The following is a 24,425-nucleotide window of genomic DNA, read 5'->3' as shown; positions in this document are numbered from 1 at the left end:
TCGTTTTGAAATATTTCCTGGTGTATATATGAAAGGTGCCTCCTGATGCAGAGCCTTCATGAACAAAGCCCTGTAGGAATCACAGAGACTGTTTTCCAGCAGCTTAGCTAGCCATGTGAGACACTTCTTTGGCCATATCTACACTGGAATTGCAGCAAAGACCTACCTGAGCTAGGATTAGGTTAACCGCCTCCTACAACAGCAGGAATCCGGCTGGGTCAACACTGTGCTTATGCAGACCGGGCAAGCCACCCCTTTCGGGAGGTTCTGTAGCCCACACTGAGCTCCTTGCTACTGCAGCTAAGCTGTTATCAATCACGGCACAGTTGGAGCAGTGACTGTGTTATAGACATTTTCTTTGTTTGTAAAGCGTGATAAAGTCAGGCCCACAGCTGGTGCAGAGAGGCTGTTTGAGAGCCGTGCTGCAGTGTGGAGCCTCCAGCCTCCTCTGAATTCCTAAATGATGGAAGGGCAATATACTTGCACTGTTTGCTAATGTTTGTTCCTGCGATGCCATATAACAATAAATTGAGTTCTGCATCTTCTAGTTGGTAAAAGTTGTTTATCTCCAGCTGAGATGTTGGACTTGATTTATATTAGACTGCTTTTTCTATTTCTACTGAGTTATCTACAAGACAAACCACTCAGGGAAGGGGAAAAAAGCTTTTTTTTTGTCTTTGTGTTGTTTGTTTTAAGGTCAGCCTCACTGCCTCTTTATAAGGATCCTGGAGAATGGATTTAATTTGGATTGTACTGTAGCCCAAAATTTTCTGCATATTCCAGCAAAGGTCATTAGTAAACATAGCACAGGACTGCAAGCATGTATGGCTAGATAAGGCATTACAATATTTCCTAACCCCTTCCTACAGACTTTTACTGGTGGACTGCAGTACTAATACATTAAATGTGTCTGGCACAGTTCTCTGATCCTGAGACCAAATAGCCCAAGGAAATATAATTGAAACTCTAATACCTTGCTTTGAAGGATGCTCCCATTGAACCTGTCTGCTGGGAATGGTCTCTGGACCATGTGAACTGAGTGGAGTTTGGGGAGTGCTGATGGACCCAGAACAACTGACGGTTTTGCAGGGAGGATGACTGAGTGCCCAGGCCTGTGTTCTAGTATTGCTGAATCGCTAATACAGACACAACCTGAGCGTCCTGTACCGATGGAGATTTCATAATATCCCAGGGTCACCATACTACCCTCTCTCTACTCTCATCACTACGAAGTCTTCCCTGGTATCTGCCCTAAATATGATAAAGTTAGCAAGAACAACTTACAATGATCTTTATGATGATGGGAGATTTCTGTTTCTCTCTCAGTCCTCACTTTTCAAGCTGAACTACACTAGTCTTTTTGATTTTTTTTTTTCTCTGTAGATTTTCTTTTCCAAACCTCTTAGTGCTCTTATTGCTCACATTTCCGTATATTTTCTCTGACTTATCTTTAAGTGCAGAATCCAGGTCTGGATGCAGTGCTCCGGGTAACACTTCACCAGCGTTCCGCATGACAGAAGAAATATCTTCTTAGTCTTATTGCACACCCCGTTTCCCTAACACTTCCCAAAATGAAAGTTGTCTTCCTTCTGCAGCGCTAGATTGCTGCATTCGTACCAGTTTTGTGACCCCTATAAACCCAGCTCTTTCACCAACACACAGCTGTCTAGCTGATTGTTATCCCCATTGATTTGTTCTGTAATAGCTTGCCAGGAATAAACCCTTCACATTGCATTTGAGGCAAAGACAGGCTAAATTAATCTTGTTGATTTTGGACAACTACATCACCAAATCATTTTAAAATTTGGTCTGATCTTCCACAGCTTTTGCCACTCCTATAACTTGTCATTAGCCGTTTTACAGCTCTACGTAAATGAAAATATTGAGTAGACGGAGCAAAGGAGAGAATCGTAAGGCAACTCAGTTGAAATGCTCTGTCTCTCTGAGTGTATTTTAACAATCAGTTGTGGACTGCTTTTATGATATTTTAAGCCAGGCCTGATTTCCTTAGTAACTGTAGGAACAGTGTGCAAGATAGCACTGGAATCCTCCCCTGAGCCCAGTTATACTGTAAAGACAAAGTATATTCTTCCTTTCTGATTAGGCATGTATCCCATCTTGGAAGGAAAATACTTTTCCTGCACAGAGTAAGAAAGAGGTGATCTGGACATGCAGTACAAGTTTGAAACATTTATCCTGGTGGAAAACTGAGAAAATGTTTGCTCTGGAGTTTTGGTTAGTGCATGTTGAGTTGATCTGCCATAGGGTACAGCTTCTCATTGCAGAAAATAGCTGGGTTGTGTTTTTCTGTATGTAGTAATGTTGTGGTTGGAGCTGTGATCCTCTGAAGATCAATCTTTTCTAAATTACAGATCTTGCTTGCCCACATAGGTAGCATTTGTAAGCAGGGGTAATATCTTATATGAAATTGGCTGATGTAGCTCCTATTTTAAATAAATTATTACTGTAACAGTAAAAAGAAAGGAAGAAAAGAAATTGTTTTGGTGCTATTATGGTAATGAGTGCATTAGAAATGCATATGAAGAGCATCTCAGTGACTTAAGCAATTGCTCATATAAACTGTTGGCTCTCAGGTTTTTGTGATGGCTTTTCTGTTTTCTACTCTGTGGTTCTCAACCTGCTGTAACCTCCATTTGCTGAAAGGACAAAACCTCATGCCTTTCCCCCCACAGCAGTGTGAGCACTACATTCACCCTCCCAGGAAGGAAAAGACAGGGTGCTTGTGACCATTGGGTGCTCATTCCAGGTGGAAACGTGTTACCTGAGCGCTGACTTTCACAGTGGGATACACTTTCAGTTTTGCCATCTGTCCTCCAGCTGTCTGCCTGCATTTGGGAAGTCCACAGAGGAAATATCAAGGAAGGGGTTGATTTGTAGCTTGGTGCTAGCTGGTTTGGACATCAGTTAAGACATGTAGGATGAGATGTCTTCTTTGATGGCCTGGATACATAGTTCAGATTGAGAATCGGGGCCAGCTAAAGATCTGTAGGAAGTGAGCGGACATGGAAGCTCTAGTCCATCTCGTAGCAAAAGTCAGTGCTGCATATCTTAACCAAACATTTTCCATTTGCTTGCTGCTCGTGGGATCTGCTTAGTACACTAATTTTTAAATGCATGCATTCTCCTGGGATCTGTTTGCTGCACAAATGAGACTGAGAGAGAATGTTTGTATTCAGCTGCTCATCAGTGTGTAAATCCTCTTGATTAAAATATCTATCAACTTGGCAAAAGTGTAAGGGCCTGATTCTGAGAGCCATGGGATGCTGAGTATCTGTTGACCTTCTTTGGACAAGGCTTTAACCCGTTTTGCTTTGACAGGACTAAATGACAGTAAATGTTCCTTTGCCTATTTCTATTCTTTTGCCAGTTTGCAGAGCTCAGTATGCAGTGTGTGCTATTTTTATTCATGAGATGTGGTACAAACTTAACAAAACTACTTATAACGGCAGTTTGCAAAACTAATTTCCATGCCATAATGTAGAAGGTGCTATATTATGTCTTCTGTTAATTAAACCAGAAAATATAGATTTAAGGGCTGCTACAAGGCAGGCTTAAACCAACAAAAGCCAAATTAGAAGTAAAACTTGCATTTTAACTCATCTGTTGTTCAAGTCTCACACTTACAACGTTCGAGATGCAATTATGAGATGTTATAATGTAAAAGTTAATCACCTTTTATTGTTCAGCCACTATGCCACGACAAAAATTACATTTTACAGTCTATTTATAATTAATTTTTTTTAAAAAAAATCTTTTTTCTTTTCTTGCTGGAGAGTTTGGCTTGTTTAGAGTTCTTTATGTGACTACAGATGAAAATATAAAACAATTTTCAATTTGGAGCTGTGTGCAAGTGAGTCTTCTGACACAGGCAATCTTCCTTTCTTGTCTAGGCAAGGTCCGCTTATCAAAATGACACAGTTCTGTGTACTTTGTCTCCTTTACAGATACATGTCAAGAATTTACATGTGCAGATGCTCACACCAGTGCTCATGATATTGTGCCTGTCTGGCAAGTCAGACGTGAGCGATTTATATATATATTTGGAATACTGTTTCTACTCTCCAAATTTGATCCTCTGAGCTGGAAGCAACTTATAGAGGTCTTTGCTAACCAAATCTAATTTGTAGACCCATGTTCTTTATTCTTGGAAATGAAAGTGGGTTTCTCAATAAGTTGGGAAAGGAGATGATGAGCATTTAAATCCCACCATATGCGTTTATACAAATGTCCATGTACATCTTCTCACTGTCCTGTGCATAGTAGTGTGCATCATGTTGGTTTTTATGGTCCTGCACTATGCTGGGGTAGACTGCATGTTTCAAATCCTAGCTTAAAATGCTGAACCTTGTTCTGTTTGTAGAATCTCCCAGCCCTTCAGAACTGTGCCTGTTAATGGTGTGACTTGGGCAGAACTCCCTTACTCCCACTCTTCTTCCACAAGCCGTGCACCTTCAGCCTGGCATGGCTGGGGCTTTGCACCCTGGTAAAGAAACAGCCAAGAGGTCATGCTGAGCATGGAGTGGCAAGGAGAAGGCTGGAAACTACTGTTTATGGTCCCTTCTAATACAAGAACGAGGGGCACCAGGTGGAGCCAGAAAAGTGCAGGTTCAGACAAATCAGAAGGGAGTCATCCACACAGTGCAGAGGGATGTGGAAATCCTTGCCAAAGTGTGTCGGAAGTGCTAAAAGGTTGCATAGAGCCAAAAGGCAATGGTACACAACTGTGACAGAAAAGTCAAACAAGGACTCCTAATAACCAACATACAACTTAAGAATTTGAGGCTCAGGGAAGTTCCTAAACCACAAATTATTTGGCCTAGGAAGATATTCTGGAGAAATATTGCTATAGGGTTATCTTGTTGTTACACTCTTCTCTTGGCATTCACTAATGTTGGCTATCAAAGACAGGATACCGGGAGAGAGAGTTGCACGATGGATGCTGAGCCTGGTCCACATGCACAATGATTAATCAGCGACATCTGTAGCTGATGGGATATGTTGATTTTAAAGGTATAAATTAAGTTTTGGAAAAATGCTGTAGTTTAATCCCAGACAACACCTAAACACCACACAGCTGCTTGCTCACTCTCCCTCAGTGGGATGGGGGAGAGAATTGGAAGAGTAAAAGTGAGAAAACTCGTGGGCTGAGATAAAGACACTTTAATAAGTAAAGCAAAAACCACACACACAAGCAAAGCAAAACAAGGAATTCATTCATCACTTCCCATGGACAGGCAGGTGTTCAGCCACCCCCAGGAAAGCAGGGCTCCATCACACGTAACGGTTACTTGGGAAGACAAACGCCATCACTCTGAACATCCCCCCGTCCTTCTTCCCCCAGGTTTATATGCTGGCATGACATCGTATGGTCTGGGATATGCCTCTGGTCAGTTGGGGTCAGCTGTCCCAGCTGTGTCCCCTCCCAATTCCTTGTGCACCTCCAGCCTCCTCACTGGTGGGGTAGGGTGAGAAGCAGAAAAGACTTTGACTCTGTGTAAGCACTGCTCAGCAGTAACAAAAACATCCCTGTGTTGTCAACACTGTTTTGGTCACAGATCCAAAACATAACCTCATGCTAGCTACTGTGAAGAAAAAGTAACTCTATCCCAGCCAAAACCAGCTCAGAAAACTAAAAAACAGAAGAGAGAGAGAAAAGGAACAGGTAAAACTCCCCAGTACCTGGCCATGAAGAGGTCCCAGATGATCGTCCACCATGGGGACTGTCTCCAGTGTAGCCAGTGTCAAGGATGAAGATGACGAAGAGGAGGAAGAGGGGTTTTGCCATGCTTTTTCCTTAGAACTACATATTTTTCATCAGGACCTGCCCAAAATCCCTACTAGTTGTTCCTGTTAGTGATGTTATTAGTGCTGACTGGAGTGTGCTAATCAGATGCAAATGTTGCACATTGATTGGTTGTTAAGCTTCTGCACATACATTATTGCATCTAGCGGGGCCTCAGCATTACTAGGGCCAGGGCCTGAGGGTACCTTGGGCACTGGGCAGCAGCATGGTGTGGAGCAGGAGGGGACATGAGCACTTAGAGGAGAGCTACCAGAAGAACCGACAGCAGGCAAGGAGATGTCACTTTGAAATGACCTGTGTTTTTCAGATATCAAATAATATCTCAAAGAGAGAGAGAAAAAACTCCAAGTTTTTTAAAAACATTTAAGAATATTAAATAAAAGAGGAAAACTGCACAGGCAAAAAAAAGTATGTTGCACAGGTTTCATTTAAGCTACAGCATCATGGTTATATATTACATATATTAAAAAAAAAAGAATTATCAATTTTAAGGATTAGTTTGCCTGTCATAAGGGAACAAAATAAATGTCTCCATTCTTTTATAGAGAGACAGCTGCTTTCAGAGTGATTAAAAAAGGAAAAAAAAAAATGGAGTCTTTTATTTACTTACTTTCCCCACAGGAGAAAAACTAGCCAGGCTTGCCAGCTTGACACTACGTACACTATTTGAGCTCCTAGGTCTTGTTTTATCAAGTGTTTATAGTTTCATAATGAAAAGACTGACAGACTTGCTATTACAAAAGTGCTACCAAGTGCTTAAAACCAAAATACTTCATACTGCAGGCCTGATGAATCTGTATTTTTTTCAAACATCAGCAAAGATGGTCTCTCACCTTCTCATGTTCATTCTCACACTCACTGAAGTTTATTCTGCAGCAGAGTACATCTAACTATGTAAGTTGAAGTCAACGAGATACTTTTTATAAGTGCCCCCCAACACAAATAGGTGCCTGCCTGTATTTACCATGTATATGGTAAATGTATATGTATATGACAGGTTATACAACTTGGCTTAGTAAAGGTTACAGAGAAAAAAAGACAAACCTTTGTGACTGCCTGGATCAAGGAGAAGCAGGAATATACACCTATGTTTGTGATATGTATAAACTGTATGTTTTTGAATACTGTTTTGACAACTTGATTTTACAGTCCTCTTCTTTACATGCTACAATGAAGAAAAGCATGTAACTTGGGCAAGGATATTTACTTACCTTCTTAAGGGTAGCCTAAGGGATTCCTTGACTATTCATATACCGAAGTCAGATAAAGAGCTGTATCGCAGCTCCATGCATATGGACCAACAGTGCTCATGAGCATCCCAGACTAAAGAATCAAGGTCTCGACTTTCAGTTGAGTCCTAGGTTATAATAAAGAGAGAAAAAGAGAGTATATTTTAACAGGAATAGCAATAGGAAAAGTGGAAATTGTTGGGGGTTTTTTAATGGCTGTAAGCCAGGACTCTCTCAAGTAAATACGAGGAACTTAAATAATATAGATACCTGACTGTATGAGTTACAGGTGTAGTAAGGGATGTAGGCAGATAAATTCTACCTCTCATCCCTCTACTTGGGAGTGTTCTGGTTTTGGAAAGTCCCACAAGAGCTGCAGAAGCTATTTAAAAATATTAGTTTATAGAGCTAAGATGAAATACTAATATTTTGCTCCAGAGCTGGATGGAGACAGCAATGGGAACAGGTTAAGTCTCTTAGTCTTCATTCAAGGAATGAAGCAGTTGGAAGCTGTGATGGAAATGAAAGGACAAAGCATGGCGTATTGGAGAGCTCATGCTACCTCATGTTTGGGAATAACCTGTCTTTAGCTGCTTCTGGACCCAGACTTTGTTGCAGCGATCTGTTTGTTTTGCATCTCGTTTTGTGAGTCACACGTATACTTTTTGCGTAGCTCAGTGCCAAAATACAGATGAATCTTTAGAAAAACCTTCAGATGGCAGTAACTAACCTGATAACTTGACCTAAGAAAAGTCGCAGGGTTGGGTACTGAATCCTGAATACACAAGTCTGAAGAGGATTTAAGGGTCAGAGTGAGTAGACAATTCAGCATGCAATTCCAGTGGCACTGGAGCAGAAAGGATTAAGGCAGCCTTTGGCTATGCAAGCAACAAAGTTGTGAGTCATAGGAGGATGTAGTTTTACCTCAGTACACAGTACTGGTGACCCCAACATTGGAATAAGAGACTGGGGTTCATCAGCACTGGCTTAAGAAGAGATTCGTCTCATCCAGAAATAGATATGCAAGCTGGGTCGAGATGAACTATTTGCTAGCAGAAAGTGATTATAAAGGGAATCGTTCAGAGGTTTGCTGTCTGGTGAGATGGGTCCCATCTTTGCTGCTTGTAGTTTTCTTGCAGGATGTTGAAAAGTTGGAGGCTGGTCAGAAGAGGGCCGTGAAATGATTTAAGAGCAAAGGAGTTGTAGTTACAGACTCAATCTGTTTAGTTTATCAAAAGAAAACTTGGAAGTGACATGATTACAGCGTAGAGACAAAATATTGGCCCTAAAAGGTTCTTTATCCTAACAGACAAAGGCATAAAAAGAACTAATGGCTGTAAGCTCAGGCTTGTTAAATACAAATGAGAAATTAAGAACATTAATTATTTGTAATCAATGAGAAACAAATTAGCAGGGCTGGTAGTGGATTCTTAATTTTTAGATAACTTCAAATTATGACTGGATGGAAGATATACTTTAGCAGAACACAAATTATTTGGTTTTATATAATCAATCACTCTTTATTTGCTGTTGTTAATAGGAGTATTAAATCTTTTCAGTCACCAAGGTTCCAGAACGATACACTATCTACAGATCTTGCTCCCATTTCTTTTCCTGCAAAATACTAAATGTAATTTTGTTGTTTGTTTTTTTTATTTTTTTCAACAGTGACTGTGGGAGAAAAAGTGTCTGAGAAACTACAGTATAATAAATAAATAAATACCTCATATGAAATACATTTTCAAACGTGGCTCTACTTGCCCTCAAGAGGCTTGAATCTAATATTGGCTCCAATCTCAGCATTTCAAGTCCTTCAGCAAAATTCATGCTAATAGACCCGATAGTTTTGGATTCTGCCTCTACTGCCCTGACACACTCAAGAATGTCATATTAAAACAGCAAACACAAGAGTAATTCCCATTATTACTCCAAGCAAAAAAATCGCCTTGGAACCAGTGAAACTAATGCAGATGCCATCGTAGGGATTTGTTTTCTGCATTGCTTCATTTCTTCACAACAATAACCTGGCACGTTCCCTAACCCCCTGCCACGATAACCCACTGGGTCATTGCCTGGCTTCCCCTGCGTTATCTCCATTTTCTCTCTTCCTTTGGGCACAGAGGGGACCCCGGATGGCCCGTCACCCCACGCTCATGATACGCCTGTGTCTCAGTCGTGTCCCTTTCTCCATGGCTAGGCAAGGGGCTGTGCGTGGGTCGGAGTTGCCCATGCGCCGACCCATCAGCAGGCCAATGCACATGATGAATTTGTTCTGACCAGGTTGCTGACAATTGCTTTTAGACTCACTCTCCAATCTTTCCCTCAGCGCGGGACATTAATTTAGATCACTCTCATCTGCCCAGCCACAGTCTTTCATGAAATTTGTAGGAAATTATTTGTCATTCATATCTTACCTTTCTGTCAGATGGGCTTGTAGCTGGCACACGATAGATGGATAGACAGAGACAGCAAGATCCCATAAGCTGCATTCCCCTGGGAAACCAGACTGAAAACACATAAGGTATGTGTTACAGAACACACTGGCTTAACTTTTCTGGCCTGTAAATGTGTTTAAACCATAAATTTTCCAAGGGAAATATGCAAGTTAGTGAGAAGCAGAACAGATGAGTTCAGGATGATATACTGGGTGTCTGAATCTCCAGAAAGTAATGCTACTTCTTTCCACAAACAAGTATGTTTTTAATATTGTTTTTATTTGAGTTCTAACATATCTCATGCACCATTAGATATTACAAAATTTTCTAGAAATATACAAATGGATTTCAGAAGCTTCATTCTTCTACCATTTATAGTCTGAAAAATATTAACAAGTTTTCCTTCAAAAGGCTGAAAAGTCTGAGCTAAGTATAGAGTTATGCGAAATCTATTCTTCCATTTCATGTATTTTTCCTGAGTATCCACCTCTACATCATTGTCATCAGCAGGACCTATGAAGGTAACAGCATGGAGCAATTGATAAGATCAGGGCATAAATCTGCAGTGCTGCTAGCTTCTAGTTTAAAGAAAAGAAGTGGAGGCAACAGGAGTCTGTGATTCCCTTTGTAAACTCATTTAAATCAACTCTAAATTAATTGTTACAGTTGCACTGAGTTACTAGCTGCTCTAATAATATGTAAAGTATTAAGAATGCAAACAATGACAATGAAGTCAAAGATTTGAAAGTCTCAAGTAGGTCTCATGAAGAACAACTTTATACTGTGGAAATCCTTTTTGGTAGACCAACTTTTGCAGATTTCTCTGCAAAAGAATTGTTAAGGATGTTAAAATACAGATAATGAACACTACTATGAAGTCCACTTCTAAAGCAATGTGAATTAAGCACCATGAGGTTCTTGGAAGAAAGGATTATAAAGTAGAGCCTAGAAAATCCAGATAAATGATTTAAATTTAACTTAGATTTGAACTGATAAGAAATAATTAATTACCACTGTGTATGAATATGCCAACTTTCCAGTTTCCTACACAGGACTAACTGGTATATAGAACTATGTGGTGCCAACTAATTTATTTTATATATTTCATATTCACTTCCACATTTTTATTTTTTTTTTAAAGAACTATTGCCATGGAAATGAAAATTTGTTCCCCCTTTTATTTGATTTTTTACAGGCAATTTTTTTAACTAGAATTGGTCTCTGCCCATTAACCATTTTTTGTCCCTGCCAGACTCCATGTCAGGTAGGAGAACAAAAATATTGCATGCTAGTGATAATGGGTAGTATCTCTAACCCAGCTGACATGCTAGATGATGTTTTCCTGAAAAAATGTCACCCTCTGAGAAGAGCAGATATTTTTTAAATTAGATAGATCCTTTCTATGTTGCACACTTTTTCAGTGCTTATCTGATTCTCTTTATATTATTAAAAAAAGTTATTTAGATTGTACCTGCTTCTTGTGGCTGAGTTTGGGGCTAAAATAAGGAACAAAGAGCAGGTATAGAAGAACTTTGAGAGACTCTCCCCTCAGGTGAATATACACTCAGTGGTGCTCTCTCATTTCTAGGCAGACACAAAACATAAATGTTGGAACGATCACCTGCCTCGGCCAAGAATCTTCTACAAAGTCAGACTGAGTCTAAAGGGTGTAAACTGCCAAGCTCATGGCTCTTCTGAGAAAAAAAAAAAATAGAAGTTAAAAGGGTATCGATACAGCCATAGAAGAATTAGTGAAAACTGAGTGACTGATTTGTTCGTTTGGGATAAAGCAGACCTGTGACAATAAGCTACACAAATGGAAACAGCTCCAGCAGGAGCCTACATCAAAGCTTAAAGCCATTTCTTATGAGTGAAGCAGAGCAGGTTCTTGTGCCTGGGTCTCCCACATCCCAGGGGCATCATCAAATGACTGAGATGGTGTTCCCTGTCAACCTGTTTGGGAAAATACTGTAGGAAGTTGACAACAGATTCACCAAAGCATGCACTTAGGCTTTTAGCTCTCACTTAAAAGCTAAGTAGGAGTTACAGGCTTGATACCTTGAGAAACTGCCTCAGTTTAGGGTTGTGCAGCCATTCAGAGGGACCTTAACAGGCTGGAGAAATGAGCTAAGAAGAATCATGAAGTTCAACAAGGGTGAATGAATGCAAAGTCCTGCCCTTGAAGGACATAATTTCTTTTCTTAGCATCTTGCATACTGGCAGAGTGTTATACTGAGTGGTCACTCCTATCTCTGTTCCCAGGGAAATGTGAAATGATCTGGGAAAACCTAAACCTTATCACAGTCATTGAAAAGATCTCCTAGTTTCAAATCCTCAAAAATTCTTATTCTTCTTAGTTTAGTATTATGGGCTATAGATATACTACGGTGTGGTGGGTTGACCCTGGCTGGGGGCCAGGTGCCCACCAGAGCCGCTCTCTCACTCCCCTTATTCACCAAACAGGGGAGAAAAGGCATAACGAAAAGCTTGCGGGTTGAGATAAGGACAGGGAGAGATCACTCACTAATTGTTGTCACGAGCAAAACAGACCGAACTTAGAGAGGGAATTCATCTAATTTATTACTAAGCAAAACAGAGTAGAGGAATGAGCAATAAAATCAACTCTTAAAACACCTCCCCCCACCCCTCCCATCTTCCCGGGCTCAACTTCACTCCCGGCTTCAACCTTCCCCCCCCTCAGCGGCACAGGGGGACGGGGAATGGGGGTTACGGTCAGTTCATCTCACGGTGTTTCTGCCGCTTCTTCATCCTCAGGGGGAGGACTCCTCTCATCGTTCCCCTGCTCCAGCATGGAGTCCCTCTCACAGGAGACAGTCCTTCATGAACTTCTCCAACGTGAATCTCTCCCATGGGCTACAGTCCTTCACGAATTTCCCCAACATGAGTCTCTCCCACAGGGTGCAGACCTTCAGGAGGAGACTGCTCCAGCGTGGGGTCCCCCACGGGGTCACAAGTCCTGCCAGCAAACCTGCTCCGGCGTGGGCTCCTCTCTCCACAGATCCACAGGTCCTGCCAGGAGCTTGCTCCAGCACGGGCTTCCCATGGGCCGCAGCCTCCTTCAGGTGCCTCCACCTGCTCCGGCGTGGGGTCCTCCACGGGCTGCAGGTGGAATCTCTACACCCCCTCATCCTTCCTCCATGGGCTGCAGGGGACAGCCTGCTTCACCATGGTCTTCACCACAGGCTGCAGGGGGATCTCTGCTCTGGCGCCTGGAGCACCTCCTGCCCCTCCTTCTGCACTGACCTTGATGTCTGCAAGTTTCTTACATCTTCTCACTCCCCTCTCCAGCTGCAAAAGCTCTTTCTACCTCTTTTGTTTTCCTTCTTAAATATGTTATCACAGAGGCACTGATTGTCTTGGCCTTGGCCAGCGGCGGGCCCGTCTTAGAGCCGGCTGGCATTGGCTCTGTCAGACACAGGGGAAGCTTCTAGCAGCTTCTCACAGAAGCCACCCCTGTAGCCCCCCGCTACCAAAACCTTGCCATGCAAACCCAACACATAAGGACATACTTTCTGGAGCTAGAAAGAGCAGAAATACTCATTTAAGTGCACTTGTAGATTCTGTGGTTTGAAGTCTTGATCTCCCTATATGTCAGGTTTTTATCTGTAAAACATTCCTAACAGCCCTTCCTTTCTGCAGTCCTTTTCTCTTTATTAAAAACTGCAACATCTCCAGGAAAAGGACTGTCTCTTTTCTATATATTTATATATCACCTAGTGCAATGGAGCCTGTGGACATTTTAAGTAGGTATTACCAGAGTGAACTCCTAGACAATGGAATGAAAATTAGTATATCTATCATAAACCTGACAGTATTACAAACTAAAACAGCACAGTCTGGAATCTGATATTGGCCTTTGAATAAACACTTGAGATTTGATGATTGTCTTCAAGGGGTGACTTAGGATGGGATTTGCAAGAGACAATGCAATGGAGCTGTCTACCTGTTATATTTTGATATGAAACCAGTTAATCCTCCGATATTAATTTCTTGGTTTGCTGGTTGATGCATAAAGACTGCAGGATTTAGAGTGCATATGGCTGCTCATCCCTCCTAGCTTTCCCTTTCAGTCCTCTATAAAGGATCCTCTTCAAAGCTGGGCACAGATGCTAACAGCTGGTTGACTGCAGTTAGTGGCACAGAGTCAGCCAAACCCCTCTGCCAAATGCAGGTGCAACACTCTTTTCCAGGGAGTAATTAAAGCATTTTTCAGACTAGGGGCCCAGTGTTGCTGCTGACCAGTGGTTATTTCCACCACTCACTCATTCTTGAGAAAGGCTGTGGCCCTGTCTGTGGAGAAAGCCTCACAACCACCCATGGTATTGGCTCCCAAATGATTTTTCTCTTTGCTTTCTCACATACTTATCTACCTTTCAAACTCAGCATCTTGACTTGGAGTCTGAAAGTATCTTCATGACATTAGAGCACTCTCCAGGCCATCAGGTCTACAATTAAAGCAAAGAGATCCTGAAGGGGTGAGCTGCAAGTGAGAATTTCATCTGTACCTTAGGATAGATATATAATACATCATTACTTCTAGTGTCTGCTTTTACATCTCCTTTTATGTTGTTTCAATTTTTCTTGCTTGAAACAAGACAAATATTTTCTTGGTGGACTCTTGGAGGCCCAGAAAGAGACAAAGAAGGTTGTGGTCGCTGCTGTTGGCTGAAATCCTCATTTCAAATCTTCTTATTTCAATCTACTTTTGAAGTGAGAGTAAGATTTTCAGGCAGGAAAGCCAAAATCTTCAAGGGTGATGGTCGTATGCCATCAAGTAATAAAAATAGTGCAAATTTCTTAACAATCTGGGTTTTTTAAATTGATGCTTAAAGCAATTACGACACTGTCTTGCTACAGCCTGTGCCAATGTGATGTAATGTGTGTTGCTTCACAAGCAGGTTACTGTAGCTAATTTTCTCTAGTGTTTTGCTTTGGCACCAACAGCATCCCTCATTAGTTTCTTTATTAGTACATTTAAACACCCTTTTAGCACCATTAAGTCTGAAATGGCTTTATTCTTCGTTCAGCAGTATTTGTGTTCAACATATTTTCTCAGTGCTCCCTACAAGGTTCCTTACAACAGATGTTATGACGCAGTTGAAGGAACGTGAACCAAATTGTAGGTAATGGTCCATGCTTATTTGGTTTGTGTAAGCAGTGGTTTCTATAGCTACTGTACATCTGCTTCATACCATTTGCCGATCACTTGCTGTAGCTGTCTCAGTCTAGATATTTAAAGCATGCTGTACTGATTCGGCTTGGCACAGCAATCTGATAACGGCTCGACACGTGAACCAAGCTACAAATTTGGAAACATGTTTGAAAACAGCTGTTAAGTCTACATAGTAATTCTCTACCTACTACCGGCACAATGTCCAGCTCACCAAAAATTGAAATACATAGAGGTCCAATCTCAGCAAAAGACTTGAAAAGATTACTAATGTTGAGAGTAATTAGGCACGGTCTCAAGCTAGGACTAAATTGGCTTCCTAGTGCAGGAACCCAGAGGCAGAGCCAGCGATTCTCTCTGTATTCTGCACTTTTACCCAAAATCAGAAAACATCCCTGCCTGAGCGATATAGTTCTGTTGGAGGCAGTGGAATTACCTGACAGCCACCCCAAAGATAAATTTGACCCATTGTTTTTCTATAGAAGTTTCTCCTTCTGACCCAGAAGCACAGTAGCAGCATTTTGGCCTTTCAAACTTTGCCTTTATTGAAAGAATTCCTCTTCTGTCCTGAAATCTGTTTCTGTCATTGAAAATAATGCTATTTGGCTAAAAGAGATGGGGTTAAAGAGTGACAGGAAGGGATAATGTTTTATAAATTTTACATAATTTGCGTACTTTTTTTTTTTCCCTGCCACCCTCTACCAGCCCTCCTAGCTGCTGGCTTTGCTTTTCTAAGTTTGTAAAGGAGGCAAAAAAGCTGAATTGGTCTGTTCTGCCTTTATAGCTTACTTTCTGAAGGAAGCTGGGCTTACATCATCTGTTTTCCAGGTCTTGCTTTATAATTGTTCATATGTCAGCTAATTTCAGCTATTTTTGACCAAAAGGCTAGAGATCTCAAAGGTATTACATACCTACAAACTCCTTCTCCCTGGCTCCTTTCCCCCCCATGAAATACCCAAATTAGTTCCTCCACTGAGGAAAAGGCTGTAACACTCAGCTGCATTATCAGACAGCTGAGAATCCACCTGGGAGACAGCCTCTGGAAACAGGACCTCTGAAGCGCTGCAACACATGAATCTGCTGGTTTCAGATAGTGCTAAATGCTACTTTGCCTTTCAGGTAAAACTTAGGGGGTTGTATGAATTTTCAGCATTTTTTTGCAATTAATTTTAAGGTGTTTCTGGTCTTGATGGCAACTTAATAAAGCTTTAATCAGTTACAGTGTGCAAAAGTTTCTTTATATTTGATTAATAGACTCATTTATTTAAAATATGATGAGAAGGTACCCAGCACATTAATTGCCTTCAGCAACTGTCATGTAATAACTGGCTGGGTTTTATTAGTTCATAATACTGGTCTTTCTGTCATAATCTGACATTATTGATTTTCTACCCCCAAAAAAAAAAAAAAGAATAAAAACAAACGTTCTCTTACTCTGTTTTCTCTCCTTCTTGAATTTCAGATACTATCCGTACTTTCTTTCAACTCCGGCAGAGCCCATGGAAACCGTAGCTTTTGAGGAAGTAAAGAAAGCTTTATTGCATATGAGAAGTTGTAGCTCCGAGATAAATGCAAATTAGATACAGAGGAAAAACAGCAATCAGATTCTTTACTCTGGGAAGAGTGTGAAACTCAGCAAGGAGAAAAACTTACTGAGATCTTACTTTCAGGGTAGAAGGGATTCTCTAGGACTAAATATGCACATTTTAATCATGAAATGGATGAATTTAAGCTAAGCGTAGCCTAAGCAAGAAAAATCCAGCCTGCTTTACACCTGAGCTAGAGGCATTCAGGCTCACTCTACCTGTGCAGTGCATCGCTGTGGGTCACGGTTTGCACTACACACACTGCTGCAGCAAAGAACATGACTACTTTTTCCCATTTTGCTTGGAAAAGTTTCATTTTTCATTTAGAAGAAGTTTCCATGGCTCTGCTCCAGCAGTTTATAGCATTGATGCGGCTATAAAGCGGTTGTCATGCTGCTGGCAGGAGTTGCCCAAAGTTCTCGCCCTCCAGGGAGGGAGCTGGTGGCTGCGAAGGGAAGATAAAGCCAGTCCCTTGGTGGAGCTGATGGCGAGATGGGGAGCAGCAGGGCAGGCCGTGAAACACCAGCCGGGCAGGAGCCACACGCCGGTTCTCCTCCTCCCGGCTGTTTCTGTTCGGGTGTTGGGCACGGACAGGTCAGCGCTTTGGGTTGGGGACGGTGCTGCTGCCGCCGGGCTGTTTGCTGCCCTCGGGATGCAGACGGACACCATGGCACGGGCAGCTTGAAGGAGTCATTGGCCGAGCGCGGTCAGTAACAGGGCTCTTCTCCAAACACAGCCCAACCCAATTATTGTCCTGTTTGCTTTTTCAGGACAAAGTATGTTAAATGTGACTAATGTACGCTTGAGAGCTAGTGCATGGTTCAATATGGCAGATCAGAGAAAGGGGCGGATAATGCCAATAAACTCGTGTTTGCTACATGAGGCAGCAACATTGACTTGGACGTGTGGATCAGATTTAATATTCAGTCTTTCATTTTTCTCCTCCTTTAGCAGCATTGCCTCTAATCATAATATGTTATTGGCTAGCGCAATATGAAAAGGTGTTAGGCAAAAAAACCAATGTTGGTGAGTTGGGTTTTTTCTTTCTTGGATGCATCAAAAGTCGTGGATATCATAGTTATTAAAAGAATAAAATGCATTGTGATGCTATAGCAGCACGATCTGATTTTATGACTCTCTTTAAACCAGAATACAAGGAAGAAAAGTTGGGGGTTTTATGTAAGCAAATATAATTCAAATCTCTGAAGCAAAGTTTTTTTTCTTTCCTGCACATCACTGAAGGATTTAAAAGAATTGCTGAGAGGTATCTGCTTACTGAAATTCCTAACCTCACTGAAAGAGCCCATTAGTCTAATATTTTCATTTTTACTTCTAGCTTTTACAATACTTTACAGAGTCTATAATTACAGTTTTATAGACAAATGATACAGACAACCAGTTACCTGTTAAATGATGAATCAAGAAAAAAAAAAAAGGGGGTATATTACATTTATATAAAATTCTTCCTCCAGTGCTGAGCTAACTCTCACACTTTCCCTGAAGCCAGAGAGACAATGATCCAAAGGAAGAACGGACTTAAATGCATTTACTTCAAGCAAAGGGTTATGACCTGGTTTAACTGTATCCTGGAGACTAGTTTGACTGGCAAGTATGCCAGAGTTTGCAGGGCTGGTCCCTTAATCCCCCAGGCAGTTCAATGATATCTGACACTATACTCACTCTGTCAGGGCTAATAAATGGCCCAGTGGATGATTACCTTTAAATATTATAGCCGTTGAAAGTAAATTATTGATGGACATTACCTCATTTCATTGAAGATAGCTTTTACTTCTATTACATTAAAAAATAAACAAAATAACAGATGGACCACCATCTTTTTCAGTCAAAGGAAAAAAAAAAGTTTAATTGAAACTGTAGATACTTTGTATGCGGATGCTAATCTGAATTAGAACGTTATTTTTGTAATTTTTTTTTAATTCTTGTATTTGATTTTTGCTATGAAATCAACGTATTTTTTGTTCCTAAAAAAAATAAATTACCATACACATGCTTTGGTGAATCATTTGGTGAATTAAATTTGCAAACCATAAGTAGATGTTGCATAGCTTGGTGTTAAAATGTTGATACTCTGGTGCAAAGTAGGCAGTTTCTTCAGGAGGGTGATTTTTCTTCCTACTGTGTGTTTGGAAGAGTATGACCTGGGACTGAAGCTGTCACAAACACATAGGAACATCAGAGAAGGGAAAATATCTCTTTCTGACTGGCCATAAGAAAGAAGAAAATGGTTTGAGGCAATCAAGAGCTCTACCTCATCCTCAATTAGGAATACAGAGAAGGAGCCACCAACCCTTGTCCTGGAAGCAGAGTTGAGTAACCACCTCCTTGCTTGGCTGCAGGAGGAAACCTTAGGCTACGTACAGTGAGGTGGTGAGGGGCTTCAAAGCACTGTTTGGAAACAGCTTACATACTGAGAAGGAACCTACCTGATAATAAAACAGGGAAGGAGAGCATGTCCCCGTTTTGGAGCTTATGTGCTTGACCCAGACGTGGAGAAAAATGTCTCTTCGCTGAGGATTCATACACCACAAACCTTCCCCCTGGCAGGCAGCTGCGGGCACAGGGCTCAGCCCTGCCCAAGTGGGCAGAGGCTGGAGCGTGGGCGAGGGGCAGAGCTGTGCACTTCACTTTGTAGCACGGTGGTGAACACCCACCATGATGGGTTTTGCACAATTGGTGGGGAAGCCTGGAGAGGGCACCCAGCTCTCCACCAGCTATGGCATCAGGCCTCCTCATGCCCATTCTTTCACATCCCCTGAGACCTTGCATCCCTTCCCAAGTCTCTTCGAAGGTCTTGAGCTCTTCATGCTCTCTACTGCACACTGGGACTCAGAGCCAGCACATCCTGGGACGTGGTACTGGTGTCTGCTGCTCTGGGACAGTGCATGTCATGGTTTTAGTACCAGAAGCACTGCTCCTTAGCGCAGCTTGCAGAATCGAGAATTATGTTCCTGTGTTTCGGATACCTACTCAGGATGAATTGTCCTAGAAGGAACAGCAGGAGTCCCAATAGGTGGAGAAATTTCCCCTTCCTTCCCTTCCAGAAGCAGACCAAACCTGTGCTGCTTCTCCATATGGAGGGACGTGGGGCTTGAATTTCAGGCTTCCCTGCCTGCCTGAGACCATCGTTCATTTTTAGTGTACGTCATGTGTGTGTCATTTGCTAAGCACTGAAACAAACGGTGGCATTCAGAGTTCATAAGCTGCAGTAGCTGGGTTTCTGTGCCCAAAACACGCCCTCCTCAATCAGTCACTCTGTGGGACAACCTTTTGGCTTCAAACGGGGGCTGAAGATAGAGAGGCATGTGAGGAATGCTGAGCTATTAAATCACTTAGCTTGTCAGTTCATTCCTGGACCTTTGCAGCCACACTACATATAAACCATTTCTTTGTTTTGGGGTTTTTTTTTTGAAGCAGGGTGCATGCGCGCGTGTGCATGCGCGCGTGTGCATGTGTGTGTGCATGTGCGCGTGCATGTGTCTTTTTTTATTTCTGAGCTTAATTCCGAAGCAAACCAGTTAGTCCCCTTTAAAAGGAAACCCATGAACAGGCCATTTCATCCCACAGTCTACTCCAGGCCAGAGGGTTTGGATGTAAATCACACCAAGTTTGGCTCCAATGATTCATGACAGTCTTGTGACATCATCCCAGCAAGCGCTGGGAACACTGGTCGATCCCCTTTCCACACCTGGGCGGCGTAACACATACCATTGGCACCACATTACACACGCAGTGCACTGCAGCACAGACCTTCCAGTTGCTACATGGAAATCATTGTAGTGCGGGACCAAAGGACAACCAGACAGGACAAAAACTTAACCAGTAGCAGAAGCACTATTTCACCTTTACATGATGAAGAGATACCACTTTACCACTTCTGCAATAAGGCTGTATTTATTGCAGTGGGGCTGTATTTAACAAAGCTGGGCACGGTGGTGCTATTCTAAAATAGGGGTCTGAGACACGGGCAGCACCTGCTTCCTCCTCGGCTCTTCTCCTGTTACTGCATTACGCACAGAGAGCAATTGCTGGTCACTCTGCCTACGTCCCTGCTTGATACACGGATGGCCAGGCCTTGCACCTACTGCTTGTGCTTGGATCGATTGCCACAGGACATGGTGTTGCAATATTTCAGGTGCCTTCCATTGGAAAGCAGCTTAGGTTTTGGTGCTAGAGGAGCACTCAGAGCAGAGTCGGTGAAATGAGTGTGCAGCGTGGGTATGGTCAGTCTGCTCTAGCAAGTCAGGGCACCAGCCACTCCGTACCCTGGTTTGTCCTGCTCCCTTGGACAAAAGCCTTCAGCAGTGGAGGTGTAGCCACAGAGAGCAATAGTTCAGATGCTCCGAGCTGCCCTCTGAAGGTGTCCATCCCTGCTAATATGATGGGAAGTCTAGAATAGCCAGCAGGTAACAAAGATGCCACAAGTGGTTGAAGATATATTAGCTCCCACTGTCACCGAAACCTGGGAATCCCATGGTTACACCACCTACCTTCTCGGTGCACTACCTGCATAGAAAGGAAGGCAAAATCACTGCAAAAAGACTGATAGATTAGAAATTGCCTCTTCGTTTTTTGACTGCCAATGTGCAATTTATCCGCAGTTGTGCTGGATTGTCAGAATAACCTACCGAAGGTTGTGTATTATTAAAATAATTAATCAGACAACAAAACAGCTCTTCACCATTACTTCCTGTGATACATTTCTTCTGGTATTATAGGCAATTACCTTCCAGAAAGAAATATAAGCTATGGTCACCTCTTTCCAACCATTTACTTGCCACAAAAGATTAGTTATGCACAGCTCTAGCAATGCTTGCAGTTCCTCATATGTATATTGTACTTTCTTTGGCATATCTGCTCTGGCCTCTCCCCTCTGTTTTTTTAGATGTTAGAAACAACAAGACCTTATCCCTCCTCACGATCTCAAGGCAAGTAAAAATAGCTGCTGCCCTACCTTCTGGGGACTGATCTGGATAACATTATCCCACATTTCTTCCCTTCTCTTGCATATCAGTACAAGCCCCAGTACTCCTATTCCCATCTTTGAAACACAGGAAAAACGTTGAAATGTTTTTCAGGACAACAGTATTGATTTTAGGCATTTCTCAATACCTGCAGAAAGAGGCATCATGTTCAGGATTTGACATTTCCCTTAACATTGCAGCTAGACCCCCGGCTCTCTAGGTAGCAGTACTCAGTTAGGGCTGGAGAGTGCTTGAAGGAGGGTAAAAAGAAGCAAGGAGCCACATTCAAGGCTGGAAGCTGTGGCTTCCCTTTGGGTAACATCCTACCCATCAGCAGGTCCGGGCAAAGCAGCGGTTCCTGACTCTCGCTGCCTTCATGCAGGTGCTCTGGCAAGCCACCACGGGTCAGTCAACTGGCAGGAGCTCACCCCGTTGGGTTGATGGACCACACGGCAGCCACGTCCAGTGGGGTTGGAGGAACCTGCTGGGAAGCATTGCCCTGCTCATGGTTGTCCAACAGCTGTGCCTTGCCTTGGTGCAACGCCTCCTGGCACTGTGGAGCAGGCTGCTTGTTCCAAATGCCACTCTTTGGCTAAAAAATGAGACAGGGTGGTATTTGCTATGCGTCACCCATGTCTGAGCATGGAGGACAGAGGATATAGCTCACGTGAGTGCAGGAAAGCACTCGGAGTTGAGTCTGTTGTCCTAAGGCTTCTGAATCAGACCAAAGTTGGTCAAATCTCCGATAGATAGTTCAGACAATGAAATTCTGAGCATCACTCTCCAGGCTTCCTAGAAAATAGTCTTCCGGTCACTTCCTCAGCTGTTTTTTACCATTTATGAGACTATACACTCTTTTGATGAATAATTCAGCAGTTACATTTATTACAGAGCATTAGGCTCCCAGAGGAGTTCAGATGTTCTCTCTCAAATTCCCGGAGCAACCTGAAGAATTCCCTTGGGTCTACCCTCCTTTAATATCTCCACCCTAAAATTTAATACATGCATGATTTAAAGATTGTAGAAAATTATCGCAGATGCAATAATATCTTCAAGCTTAGAAGGAACAAGGTTTTTTAATCCATATTATTGAATTCCCAGCAAAGTATTTTTTTTTTTAGTCTTGCTTTTTCAGTCTTGTATTAGTTACAATATAACTTTTACCCTATGGCTGTTTTATCTTTGCTTTGATATCTTCTTTGAAACAGTTAGTGTTTCAATCGATAGGTTGTTCATAAGACCAAAGGAAAAGGGTAGCTAGATTGTGATTCTCAGACTAAGTGAGGAGACAGTGAGCCATTATCAGGTAGCAATAAATTTCTCATTATGAATCTTGAGTTTGCGATTTCTCTCTCCCCAGTATCAATCAAGACTAGCTTTGCTACTCTTCTTGGTTCTTTTGAAGAATATAGTGCTTTACCTTATATAAAACAGATTGAGATTGAAATACATTCAAAATAACCAGTGGAAGGGAACTCATCATCCAACAAAAATAAAATAAAATAGTGCAGTAAGTGAAGACCAGGGCTGCCCTAATCTGCGTTGAAGTTCCTCTACTGCCATGCCACTTCTTATTGAAAGGGACTGCAGTGTGACATCCAAGTTTGGAGACTCTGGAGAAGAGACATAGGATCTCCAAATTCCATTTCTTCAGTTAGAAGCACGGGCAGGGTAAAATCATGCTTGTTTGTGTGTCTGATATAGATTTATTTAGAGACAGAGCAGAAGCACTACCTAATATTAAGGCTTCCCGTACTATGTCCTGCTCAGCCAACGCAGCAAATCTTTCCTTGGGCATTTCTGTCACTGCTGGGAAACAAGCGATGCCATCAGGAAGGGAAGTTTACTCTTTTTTTGAAGACTACCGCATTGGCCTAATTGTAAGAGACAATAATAAAGCACACATTATTTCACAGCAAAGATAAATTACTTTTGTTTGTTTGTTTGTTTTTCCTGAAAAACAAAATACATGGGCCTTACACTCCAGCAGCAGGTTTGCCTCACTCCCGTGATGAGCATAGAAGAGCGTTGCAGGGTGTAAAAGGAAAATCCATGCTACAGGGCTAATTGGCTCCGTGTGGTAACAAAAGAGTGAGATGAACATTGTATGGGAAACCTCCCGCTGTTGCACCAGCACCAGTCAGTCTCTCTGCGACACTGGCAGTAGGGCTCCTCTGGACTGGGACCGGGCATTCCCGCTGTTATGCTGTCTGAAACAACCCTGCGCTGGGATCTGCAAACTTGCGGGGGGAAATTAAAGGTGGATTTCTAGGTATAAAAGGACCCAGAATTAAAGGGTGGATGGGGAACTGTGGGCCTTCAGCCTATGTTATAGGGAGAGCAGAATTAAATCTTTCTAATTTCTTGTTGAGATTTTTTGGACTTAAATTCCCAGCAGCACCTAGCAACATAGCTTGTATTTATGAATGTAAGAAATATCTTCTATGTTATTTTTTTTAAGCTGGAGCAGTTCACCGTGCAGTGCACCGGCCAATGCCGCTGCCTTGTTAGAAATGCGTGGAGGGGGGGGACAGTGACAGGTCACACTCAATAAAGCTCTGGGGGTTTTTGTACTTGGAGTACTACATGCTCTTAGTTTCCATCACCATCTGCATCAGGAAACACATGAACTCACTTCTTTCGTACACATTCAAACCGGTCATAAATTTTTATAGCCACGTTTACTGAACTTTCTCATATAAACGCTGCAAACAGAATAACAAAGCACACCAGTTCATGTTTCAAAGGTGACTCACACCAGCTAGCAATTTATCATGGGATCTTTCGCAGACCTATTTTTGCTCTGCTCGCAATGCGCACAATCTTATTGAAGACTCCCACGTGTTCAGGCTCAGGGCGATGCGATATGGTGGGGATTGCCCTGGAACGAGCGAACACGCTCATTAAAAATGATTTCTGGTATAGAAGCAGAGACAAGTGGCAGTTAGAACGTCTCCTTGTTGTGACCTTTCTCCTCCCCGAGGAGGTAGGATGCACAAATGTGGCTCAGAGTAATGATAACTTGTTCTTAGAAAGAATGAGTGCAGGCTGGAGGCAGAGGAAGGATTTTTGGTTTCTGCTCTGTTCAATGTGTGTCTACGTATTTGACTCGCGTAGTGAAATTGCCAATGATTCACAAAAATTCGCATTTGTGACTACACAAGAGGAATGGCCATCA

At 42.3% G+C, this 24,425-nt stretch overlaps 1 protein-coding gene across 1 annotated transcript in view; it reads right to left on the bottom strand.

Annotated features, from left to right (window-relative positions):
- Positions 1-7,041: 7,041 nt before the first annotated feature.
- The window catches only part of TPBG (trophoblast glycoprotein), a 36,713-nt gene continuing 19,329 nt past the window's right edge, over positions 7,042-24,425 (bottom strand). The window contains exons 3-4 of the transcript XR_008576699.1: positions 9,468-9,559; positions 7,042-7,181 (exon numbers count right to left, since the gene is read on the bottom strand). The gene's annotated coding sequence lies outside the window, so the exon portion shown is untranslated. The remainder of the gene's footprint in view (positions 7,182-9,467; positions 9,560-24,425) is intronic.

The sequence above is a fragment of the Grus americana genome, chromosome 3, assembly GCF_028858705.1.
Source record: "Grus americana isolate bGruAme1 chromosome 3, bGruAme1.mat, whole genome shotgun sequence".
Lineage (NCBI taxonomy): Eukaryota > Metazoa > Chordata > Aves > Gruiformes > Gruidae > Grus > Grus americana.
The sequence above is the reverse complement of the archived record's forward strand: the minus strand, read 5'-3'. Positions and strand labels throughout refer to the sequence as shown.